Raw genomic sequence first — 13,318 nt, forward strand, 5'->3', positions numbered from 1 at the left:
TATAATTATGCACGAAATGAATAAACAGGAATGAAAAATGGTTCTTACCTTGCTGGGCGATTATTAACAGAAAAACTTCGAAAGACCAGTGGCTAGTTGTGACCAGGGTTTCAAGTTCAGAAGTTTCATGCATGTAGCCACCATGACGTTATTTAAAGTCCCCGGCTTTTGTGAAAGCTTAAGTCCAGATTTTAACAGTTCCATCAGCACGGTCCCCCGTCTTATTGTTAGGTCTCACTACACAGATGCCATCTGCCATTGAAACCCATGTTAAACTGCCCAACTTCAAGCGAAGATTGCCCATAGAACGGGTTCTCGTTGGCACTAACAACATACACCATTGCAAACATACATTATATAAGCATTTATTTTCACCCCAAAATTGAGAACATTTCCGTCTCAGTTTTTTGCTATATGACCGCATCTGGCTGTAGTACCGGTCCGAATAGGTGGTTCATTAACCGATTCACCCCGGCTGTCACTTGCGCTATATACCCATGTCCCAAAAGGTCGATGCACAATATTACAAAATAACATGGGCACAATACAGCCAGAAGGCTTACCATTAAACATACATATTGTTTTAATTCTTCACCATTTGCTAGAAGTGAATATGTGACCCATAACATGTGTCCCAATTAGGAACTATAGTGGACCGTGATCAATGAACTGTCACCCGGAAGTGATTTGTGTAGTGAGACCTTAGCTTGTTTCCGTCTAGTATAGTATGCTGTAGTCAAGCTAAGTTGCCATGCAACGTCGTGACGTCCATGTATTGTTGACGTCACTGGTACATGTCCGGATTTATTCGGAATACTTCAGCTGTTCTACGAATACCTATTCGGAATACCCATTCGGAACTCTACGGCCGATTCGAGATAACAAACCTCAGATGCACAGCAGTAACTGTTAGCGACATCTTAAGACGACGCTACACAATGCGTGTGCCTTCTATAAGAATAGCCACGAATGAGAATAGTTGACTACAAAAAAAAACAAAAAAAAAAAACATTATGATTTTATCGGTTGCTATGCAATCGGCTATTCTCGTACGAGACACTCGTATCGTGTGACGACGCCTTTAGAGTCTCGCTTTATTTACACTCTAGTTGAATAAAGAGTCTAGTTTACCAAGGCTAGAAGACCAGTTACTTTTATGAATCCTCAGCTGACATTTATAAATACCAGCCTCTGGCATTATAAATGCTCGCCTATGTTTTATTAATAAAGAAATGCAGCTTTTTTTAGTCTCAAGGACATATTTATAAAGAAGACTGATTTAAAAAAAAAAAAAAAAAAAAAAAATCTTTTTCTGTTACTTCCATGGTAATATGCCAAAAATTCCTAAATAAGTTCCAAAAATGCCTGGTGTTTTGTATGTATTTGACAATCTTCGCACTCGTACAAACCACACCCAAACAGGAGTTGACGGTCATGGCACATATATTTATGAAAATTATATGTAGTTTTAAATAATAATAATAATTCCTTGCCTATCACTAAGCCTAAGAATTTAATTCGTATTCTTAATTATTAGCGTTCAGACATGGATTTATGCAAAAACACCAAGCGAAATTTAAGCGTATACAGGGGAGCTAACTGCATACCAAAAAAAAGTTTGTTTTGTTTAACGACACCACTAGAGCACATTGATACTAGATGTCAAACATATGATCATTTTGACACAGTCATAGAGATGAAACCCGGTACATGTTTCCATTAGTAGCAAGGAATTTTTTATATGCACCATCGCACAGACAGGATAGCACATACCACGGTCTTTGATATATCAGTCGTGGTATATCGTTATAGTGTAATGCATACTTCCGGAGGAAAAAGAAAATAAAAGAAATGGAAACAATTGGAGAAATGTTTTATTTAACGACGCACTCAACACATTTTAATTACTGCTATATGGTGTCGAACATATCGTTAAAAAGCATACAAATAATGAGAGACGAAACCCGTTGCCATCACGCAATGAGTACTCTTTCCGCTTTGCAGCAAGAGATATTTAATATGCAGCATCCGACAGACAGGATAGTAGGATGCATATCACGGCCTTCGTTGCACCAGTTGTGGGGCACTAGCTGGAACGAAAAATAGCCTAATGGGCCACCGACGGGGATCGATCATGCAAGCGCTTTACCGCCTTCATACACCATTAAATGTTGCCTTCATATAATTATTTTACCGTCTGCTTATTATTATTCTAAGTTCACCATTACTGCACTAATTAACTTATAGACGGTTTATGTTGATGGTGGTTTATTTATTTACTTATCTATCTATCTATCTATCTATCTATCTATCTATCTATCTATCTATTTATTCATTAAACATTTTCGTGGTTTATTTTGTTGTTGTTGTTATTTATTTATTTATTTATTTTATATTGAAGTTTATTTTATTTTATGAGTTTATTTTTCTGCTTACCCATGTGTTTTTAACACTCCAAATCATGGCGACCAGTTTCACTTAAACAATAAACATATAACGATGTTTTCCCCATCACTGTTAGAGTACTTTAAAAAATATCTTACTAGGAAATTTTTTTCCCACATCCACTACCCATAAATGTGGAATTTTAAAGTAATTTGGAATTCTTTGTAGTTTTAATGCGCGTACAAGATAATAAACGCGTCTTTTTTTTTTTTTTTTAAATTTAAAGAAATGTTGCCAACGGGTGGTCTCAATTCATAATTTAAGAGCACTATTCATTAAACATATATATATATATATATTACTATGACAAAGATATACAAGATATATGATGTATAAGATATTCCATTTCATTGTAAAGAATAGCTACGTGGGCTGTTTTCTTCAAAAAAAACCTAACATGAGCCCAAAATATATCGATCCCTTAGAATCATTTATTTTAAAATTTATATGTAAAAATTTCATTATTTGTATTGCTTATTTGTTTGGGGTTGTTTGTTGTTCTTGTTGTTGTTTTGTTGTTTTTTCTTTGTTCTTTTTTTTTTTTTTTTCTCTCTTTTTTTTTCTTTTCTTTTTTTGGTAGGGGAGGGGGGGGGTAATTTATTTATTTATGTATTAAATATTTCTCCTATTTATTTATTTTTTAAATTCGTGGCTGGGAGGAGTGACGCAAAAGATAAATAATTTCATATTATGAAACCTATCAAATATCCACGAGCTCGTCATTTTCAGTGATACGAATCCCATCTCCTCAAGAAGAAAATAAAAATAAAACCGATGAAACCGGTAATTCGCAAACTTCTTTACTGTATATGTCTGCTTATTCTATTTACAGAAAGGACTGGTGGGCATGGCGGGAGAGGAAATCCCAAAACAGATTATTTGCGTGCGAATGTATTTTTGATAGTGAATAATGACTTTCTGTTTGACTTTTACGATTTGATCTTAAAATTAAAAAAAGAATCATTAGATAGACAGGTAGGTGTAGAACAACAGGGGGTTGTGTTTTACAGTGTGGGTATGTGAGCCTCCATCAATACATTTTAACGTTTTGTGAGCTAAAGGCGCGTTTCAACATGGTGTTTTATATTAACGATTTGTAGCTAACGGTATATGACCGTTCCTATATAACCTTAAAATATGCCTTATAAACAAATTCAAAGTCATAATTATTTCAGTTTATTTTCGAATTTTCGTCTGTTCTAGCTTCATCGGGAAATAAGGGGCGGCACGTAGCCCAGTGGCAAATTGCTCGCTTGAAGCGCGGTCGGTTTGGGATCGATCCTCATCGGTGGGCCCATTGTGCTATTTCTTGTTCTAGCCAGTGCACCACGACCGGTATATCACAGGCTGTGGTATATATTATCCTGTCTGTGGGATGGTGCATATAAAACGTCCCTTGCTACTAATGGAAAAATGCAGCGGGGTTCCTCTCTAATACTATATGTAAGAATTACCGAATGTTTGATGTCCAATAAACGATTATTAATAAATCAATGTGTTCAAGTGGTGTCGTTAAAAAAAAAAAAAACATTTAACTTTCAATGAAAAATCTGTTGACAAAGTAATAGAAAAATAACACAACTAGCAAATACAGTTAAATTTATTTTAATACATAATGACAACTTACTTTAAAAACTTATTAAAAAACAAAAAACATTATTGTAACTAATTAATATAAACTCAAAGAATACGTTTAAAATAATATTTAAAATTACTTACAATAATGCTAAGAGTCGATCTATAGTACATAAAGGTCTTGCAATAAATTAATGGAATAAAGTAATGAACTACTGTCAGGTAGACTGTCAATCTGATAGCAAGCCCATAAGCTAAGAGTGAGTAAAAATCAAGTACCATGGTAAAGTGCTGTTCGGAGATAAAGTAAAGTAAATAAATAAAGTGAGGGAGAATAAAATTACTTAAAATCTATAACTCCATATGCAAGAGTACTCTATATACGTGCGCGCGCGTGCGTGGATATTTGTGGTATGTGTATGTATGTCGGTCTGTTCTCTCGCTCTGTCTCTCTGTCTCTCTGTCTCTCTCTCTCTCTCTCTCTCTCTCTCTCTGTCTCGCTCTGTCTCTCTCTCTCTCTCTCTCTCTCTCTCTGTCTCGCTCTGTCTCTCTCTCTCTTTCTCTGTCTCTCCCTCTCTCTCTCTCTCTCTCTCTTATCCCTCCCCTATTTCTCATTCTAACCCCCCCTCTCTCTCTCTCTCTGTCTCGCTCTGTCTCTGTCTCTCTGTCTCTCTCTCTCTCTCTCTCTCTCTCTCTCTCTCTCTCTCTCTCTCTCTCTCTCTCTCTCTCTCTCTCTCTCTCTCTCTCTCTCTCTCTCTCTCTCTCTCTCTCTCTCGTCACCAGACGCGCAATCCACCTTACATCACCATCCAAGAAAGAACGAAAAGGAAAACTCTAATTAGAGTTTTGGTAGCTATATTTCAGTTAGGATTTAAACTAAGATAAAAGCGGCCATTTTCGTTTTTGGCAGCCGGACTGGCGCTATCTGTTATTCCGCTTCATTAGTACAGGCTACACAAGTGTATCAGTTTTAACATGACCGTGAAACGAAAATAAAATGTGTTTTTTAGACAAATATCTTCGGCTCCGAATATTGATGGAACGGGTTGATTGTATATTGGACTTCTCCATAACTCGTTATAATTCATTGGTTGATTTTAATAACAAGGTTTTGTGGTTGCTTGATCTATCTATATATTATCCGTTGTCTTGTGCAGTGTTTGCTTGTAACTGAATATTCAAATAAAGTACTCCTGTCAGGTGCAGATTCCATTTTTCAATTGGGGGTGGTCGGTTGAAAAACATTAAGTAGTTCATGGTGATGACTGAACTAAAGGGGACAAGAGCAAGAAGCGCGGATCCAGGGGGAGCCGAAGGGCGTTCCTTTTTTTATCGCCAACGTCAACAAAATGTATCAAAGCTTGATCAATACATCTTACTATACACGATGCCCTCTTTCACAAATCCCTGGATCCGCGCCTGGAAAATTGTCATTATAATTTTTATAGCTTGAGAAGTCTCTATATCAGTATAAGCTGAATACCCTTTTTAAAATGTCTCCACTCATGGGCGAAGGAGCCACCCTTCCCTATCAGAGCGTGCCAGAACAGGGACATCAGTGGTCCTTTTTACAAAGAACGATATGTAGCTTTTTGGTAATCTGTTTACAAATTCGAACCTACAAAAAATAATGATATTAAAAGAAGTACTCTTTACAATCGGCTGACCCCTCCCCCCCCCCCATTCGCCTCAGTGTGTTTCCCACTGCCCTTACTCCACCCCCAGTTGTTCCATGTTAGATATATCTGAAGTTTAGGCTTGTGCTCAAAAGAATATAGTTGGAACTATTCCCCTATCTCCGCCACCCCAGTATCCGTCCCTGACGTGTATCTCAGAGGTTAAAATGGGAGCTAGAACTCTCCCCGTGTATCCGCCCCTGATAATCAGTGATTGTTCTGAACAGACGTATCATACCAATGTTCAAAGTTCTCTTTAAAAAAAAGAGAAGAAAAAAAAAAGAGTTGGAACACCCCTCCTCTTTCCGCCCCTGAGAACTGTATTGAACAGACGCAACATACCAAAACCTAAATGTCATTACAAAATGCAGACAAATCAATTGTGAAGCCAAACAGATCATAATAGCGGCTAATGACGCATTGATTTATCGCCGTAGGTTTATTGTCTGCTTTCGATTGGAGTAAGTGAATTTCGGTGCACGCCCATTCGTCGACCAATGAACGCCGAGGGGGCTAAACCGGCCATTGTTGTAGAGCTGGAAACAAAGTATACGCCCTTGTTTCTAACTTTTCATACGAAGTGGTTCACACAAAATACACAATGCCCACTGAAAGTTAATATTGACTTGTGGTGTAGAGTATTCATCTTATGTTTGCCTTAATGGAAAATCAATCAAATTGTAGCACAATATTAATAATAATAATAAATGGATGTTTCGCGGTACATTAGTGTGTCGGATATTAGATTAATTGAAAAATAATCATTTATAAAATGGAAACATGGGTATAAATACAGTTGTGTGTGTTTTATGCCTCGCTAAATAAGTATTTCATACAAAAAATCGTAAGTTCGAAACCAGTACTGACAATGTATCGACTAATGACAACACTGACCACAACTAATTGGGCCAACTCGGAGTGTTCGGCGATGTTCGCAAATCTTCGTATCGCTTGGCGGAATAAGGCGAATTAGGTTATAAACGCCTAAAGAGTTTAAGTAGGCCTAAGCATGGTCGTAAGGCAAAAACCAAAACAGTTTACTTTTTACAAGTCAGAAGTGCATTGTGTCGAATTACTTCACGATTGGTACATCAAAGGCTGTGATATGTACTACCCTGTATATGGGAAAGTGCATATAAAACATCCATTTCTGCTTTTTCGGAAGGAGAAGCATGTGTAGTTGCTCTCCTGGGTGTATACCACCAAATAAAATCCCACAGACAACAATAGTAACATATGTGGCTACAAATCCTACCTGCAGCGTATCAATCGACATATACACCACGGATATAAATACTACCACCCCTCACCCTTGGAGATCAAGCTGCTTATTTCAGAGATAACGAGTACGCCTTTGATTATCCCAATTTCACACAAAATTTGAGTATTTATGTTTTACAGGTACACCATACATGTTCCAAGCTCAAGGCTACTTGATATAGTGGTACTAGATGAAATAAAATTACATAATATTTTTGCTCACATGAAACTAATCTTTTTTACAACCAACACATTCACATTTATCACCGATCACTGGACTTGTGGTATTAACCGCTCTATCAAAAGTTGGGTGCAACTCTAACTTTGACCCAGCCGGATGTTATTTGGTTTTGTACTACCTCCTCTCGTTCTGAACCAAATTTCAAAATAACGATATGTTGGCTGAAATTCCTGCCTGATATTCGGTCAGGGAAGCTATAAATTATGCTGGCTTGAATCAAAACCTACCGATCCAAAGATGATTAACTCAAATGAATGTGTGACTATAAACGTAAAATAAATGCCGATCCGATGAGACGTAGGCAAAAAAAAACCCCAATCTCCCGACCCATGGTGATGTTGACCGTCAAAATCCGGTCAACACGACAGTATTTCGACCCCTGGTTAGACATCAAGTAACCATAGATTAGAACGTGCTGGGGTGTCGTTAAACTAGCATCGATCTAGGATCGATTTCCGTCGGTAGGTCCATTCGGCTATTTCTCGTTCCAGCCAGTGCTCCACAACTGATGTAGCAAAGGCCGTGGTATGTACTAGCATGTCTGTGGGATGGTGCATATAAAATATCCCTTGCTGCTACTCGAAAAGAGTATCCCATAAAGTGACGACAGCGGGTTTCCTCTCTCAATATCCGTGTGGTCCTTAACCATATGTCCGACGCCATATAATCGTAAATAAAATGTGTTGAGTGCGTCGTAAAAATAAAACATTTCCTTCCATAAACTAACATTGCTTTTCTTTGTATCGAACAATCATGCTTATTAGTAGAGTTTGTTTTATTTAACGACACCACTAGAGCAAAGTCATTAATAATCGACTGGGTTTGAAATATTAACACTATGTACTTCGAGGGGTCCGAAAAGGTAGCTCATTAACCCTCAGCAAACAGGCAATACAACAGGCTACATGATACGGCATTCAGTTCTCAACCCTCAGCAAACAGGCAATACAAAAGGCTACATGATACGGCATTCAGTTCTCAACCCTCAGCAAACAGGCAATACAACAGGCTACATGATACGGCATTCAGTTGTCAACCCTCAGCAAACAGGCAATACAACAGGCTACATGATACGGCATTCAGTTCAGCAAACAGGCAATACAACAGGCTACATGATACGGCATTCAGTTCTCAACCCTCAGCAAACAGGCAATACAAAAGGCTACATGATACGGCATTCAGTTCTCAACCCTCAGCAAACAGGCAATACAACAGGCTACATGATACGGCATTCAGTTCTCAACCCTCAGCAAACAGCCAATACAACAGGCTACATGATACGGCATTCAGTTCTCAATATAGGAATCAACCCAGTTTTACACCGTAATTATGGGAGTTTGGCGACCCTTTCAATATATTTCTCATTTTAACCAGCGCACTAAGACTGTTATATCAAAGGCTGCGGTATGTGCTATGCAGTCTGTGGGATAGTGCCTATAATAGATCGTCTGCTAATAATGAAAAAAATAGCGGTTTTCCTCTTTAACACTGTCAGAATTACCAAATGTTTGATATCCAACAGCCGATGATTAATAAATCAATGTGCTATAGCGGTGTTTGTTTACTGACTAGCGCACATTGATTTATTAATCATCGGCTATTGGTGTCAAATGTTTGGTAATTTTCGACAAGTATTAGAGGAAGCCTGTTAAATTTCCCCATTAATAGCAAAGAATATTTGTATGCACTTTCCCACAGACAGGACTGCACATACCACATCCTTTGATATACCAGTAGTGGAGCACTGGTTGAGATGGGAAAACCCCCCGTGACAATGGATAATACTATTTGCACAAATAGTCAATGCGACATATTACTACCAATCACAACTGAAGTTGTTTTCACGCCGTAAATATTTTACCTTGAACTATGGCACGGAATGTTCTGCTTTTGTACAATGCAACATATAGGAACGAGTTCGTATAAAAACAGATCTTATTGTTATACGAAACTGAAAAATAATTTTATTTATTTCCACATTAGTAAATGATCAAAAAGATTACGAATTCATCTAAGAAGAATGGGTGTATTGTTTACGACGGGCAAATAGGAAAAACAGTTTAGCGGATCGTTACCATACAATAATCACTCAAATAAAGTAGCGGCCGTGAAACGAAATACTGCATGAAGATATCAGAACTGGCAGAACGGAAATGAGAAAAACACGATCAATTCCGCTGGAGCAACAAACGAAACGCAGTGGATCCTAATTTTGTTATTTGAAACTCCAGGACAAAATATTCCATACTTATCGTTCCTTAAGCGTATGAGATGAATGTTTCGGGGGCGGTAAAGCGCCCCACCCTCATACGCCTATGGGAAATTAACATTTCTGAAGGCAAGAACGGAATGTTTTATGGCAGATATGGCTGATACAGGATTTTGTGATGGAGAAGGATCACAAAATTCTAAATTTGAGTTTCCCCAAGGCAAATGGCGAGCCTCCTTTTAGAGGCTTCCTAATCTTGAGGGGCATCGAGACTGGGAGGGCACAGCGATTGGACCGGCTGAGGGGAGGGATTTCTTTGGGGGGGGGGGGTATTCCACCGGAAGTTAGGGGTTAGGTTCATAAATTGCGACAAACATGTTTGAATAATTTTTTATTATATTTGAAATGAGCACATAAATTATTTAAAGTCCGCTATTAATATTTAGGCTGTAATAATCTAAATTATCCCCGTAATCCCCGGAACAGACATGCTCGAAACCTTCGTGGTATATGAGCATGGTAAATTGACCCGCTTCGCTCCATTTATAGGCAAGATCTATAAGGATGTTTTTTCATTGTGTGTGTGTGCGTGGGGGGGGGGGGGGGGGGGGGGGGGGGGGTCCTCCCCAGAAAATGTTGAAATAAAGATGTTCATCTCTGCCTTAAGATTTACTACCAATAATATTTTTGATTCAGAATTAAAAGGACACCTCAAACGGACGGTGGGTGGAGGGGGTTGGTGCCCTTCTGTTTCTGGACAAACTCCTGAAAGGCCTATTAATTCCAAATATCTTAATTGTGTCCAGTTCTGGTCATGACAAGTCGTAACAAAATCCCACATTTAATTCCTTTCAACACTTGCATCTGTGTGACCTAGGGGGACACAAGTCACGTGGCTAAGTTCAAAGGTCACATGGCACGTGGTGGACGTGATGTGACGTACAATGCTGAGCACGTGGTTTGTTGACACGTGATTAGCGGTCCCCGTGTATCTGTTGTCGAAACAAACATTGTGACATTTATAATCAGTTAACATATTTGCAATTAATTAAATAACAATATGGCCGCGGCTAACATGTTTTGCATCTGGGCGGAGCGTAGGACGGCCGGGGCAGTGATATTAATATCAGTGACTCACAACTGACATTTCTACAGAACGTCGAGTGCATTGTCACTTAAAGAATTAAAAGGAAATTAATATTTATTTTACGACACCTCAGTACATACCAAAGTACGTCTGTTTGGTGTCTCTCATATAGTTATTTGTCTGGAAAAAGACGTGTCGTCTGCGTTTAGCTAGATCAGATTGTTCTGTTGTTCGAAAAGTTTAAAGAGAGAAACCTTAGTTTTTAAACACTACGACATATTTTTCATTATCAGAGCCGTTTATCATCACTGAAATCAAATATTAATTATTTTATCCTCTAGATTATTCATTTCCGTAGAACCGAAGTGTTTCTGGTCATGCTGGTGTTTGTAGTACCAAAAATTGCATTTTTAATATTTTTAAAAACGCACGTGCGTCTGAGAAGTGGCGGTTTATTGATTCGAGTTCTAGTCTATTTTTAAGAATATTTCCTGTTTTAACGTCACAAATGAGTTACAATTTTGTAAATTAACTAAACTTAGTGCTGTCGAGTTTCTTCCTGTTCATTATTTATTAAAATGTGATATAATTCTGTCGTCAGCGAACCCGAAAATGATCCTTGTAAAGGTATTTAACGTCAAACCTAGGATTATTGTTAAATTAAAGCGGGGAAGAAATCTCGCGTTTTCGTTATATAATTATTTCTGATTAAAATAGTGATTATAACTGTCCAACGTACTCGGGCTAGTTTATATCTTGAGTACAGATTCCAAGTGTCCTGGGAAATGTATCCTACGCATGGGCATAGTGGGTAGAGAAAGGCTATGAAATCTGCAATATTCATTAACAAAATAAAGTATCCTTATAACGAACATGATTAGAACGAACTACTGCATAGTACGAGCTGATCGTAAAGTCCCGTTTTATCTCCCTATACATTAATAACCAAAGTATCCAAATGTGTACAACGAACTACTGCTATAACGAACTAACTATCATGGTCCGTGTTGGTTCGTTATAAGAGTACTTTACTGTGTGTGTAATTGAAAAGTTAAAGGGAAACGACCCATACAATTATTATTAATAATAAATTATAGTTAAATAATTTATAATGAAATCCAAAGAGGAATCTGAGTTAAATATGAAAAGATTTTATCGATAGATCGGGTGGGCAAAATCAACACAACATTATTTTATGCATTTTTCATTCATTAATATATTATTATGGATAGTGCTAAAGCCCCCACATCCAACCCCCACCCCCACCCCCAATCGTTATCTAGCACTGTAAATGTTTATTTAATAATATATAATGTTTTAATTATTATTATTATAAAGTTTATAATTGGTAAAGCGTAAAGCAATAATGAACATAGGCATAGGAGGTCTGGCTTGCTTTCGCCCGAATTAAACGAAAATGACCGAATCTAGATAACAATATTTATTCATATTAGCATTACTACCAAACAGCTACATAGTGTTGCAAACGAATCACAGTGCATTTTTACACGGATTACAACTAATATTTTATATGCACCATCCCACAGACAGGATAGTACATACCACGGCCTTTGTCACACCAGTTATGGAGCACTGGCTGGAACATGAAATAGCCCAATGGACCCACCGACGAGAATCGATCCTAGATCGACCGCGCATCAGGCGAGCGCTGTACCACTGAGCTACGTTTATCACCGCCTCTCCAAAGGAAGCCCGCTACATGTTTCCAATAGCAGCAAGGTATTTTCTATACGCATTTTCTCACAGACAAGAGAACACATACCACGGCCTTTGATACACCAGTCGCTGGGCACTGGTTTGGAGAATAAGTCTATCGTTTGACCCCACACCTCAGGCGAGCGCTTTTCCGACTAAGTTAGACCCCGCTCCACAGCCAAATGTGCTACTCTTTTAAATAATGAACTCGAGGTATTTGGTGAGAATTTACTCATAATGTGGTTTAGAATAATCAAAAAAAAAAGTTTGTTTTATTTAACGACGCCACTAGAGCACATTGATTTTTAATCTTATCATCGGCTATTGGACGTCAAACATATGGTCATTCTGACACTGTTTTTAGAGGAAACCCGCTGTCGCCACATAGGCTACTCTTCTTTACGACAGGCAGCAAGGGATCTTTTATTTGCGCTTCCCACAGGCAGGATAGCACAAACCATGGCCTTTGTTGAACCAGTTATGGATCACTGGTCGGTGCAAGTGGTTTACACCTACCCATTGAGCCTTGCGGAGCACTCACTCAGGGTTTGGAGTCGGTATCTGGATTAAAAATCCCATGCCTCGACTGGGATCCGAACCCAGTACCTACCAGCCTGTAGACCGATGGCCTGCCACGACGCCACCGAGGCCGGTACAATAGAATAATCATGTATTCAGGTTTTAGATCTAACTGTCGGGAAGCGTTGGGTAAAAGGGAAAATTAAAACAGAAGACAAAAACGAATCGTTCAGTGAAAGAAAGAAAAACACGTGAAAACACAAAAATTACACACACACACACACACACACACACACACACCCTACCCCCCCCCCCCCCCCAAAAAAAAAAAGAAAAAAAAAGTAAGAACAAAGAAAGACAAAAATAGCTGAAAAGGAAAAACAAACAAAAGCGATTGAATAAATGATAATACATATTTTATATTAACACTAAGGAAAACAAAATAAAACTAAATTGTGCTATTCGTGTTGTGGCTCGGGGTTAAGCTCTTTGATACAAACTCGGTCACTGAATTACGAGTTCCCGTGGTTTCCAATTACTTTTGAACTTGTTAAAAGGTGTGAACGTGTAATCTAGCGCAAAATACAACC

This window comes from Gigantopelta aegis, chromosome 15 (genome assembly GCF_016097555.1).
Source record: "Gigantopelta aegis isolate Gae_Host chromosome 15, Gae_host_genome, whole genome shotgun sequence".
NCBI lineage: Eukaryota > Metazoa > Mollusca > Gastropoda > Neomphalida > Peltospiridae > Gigantopelta > Gigantopelta aegis.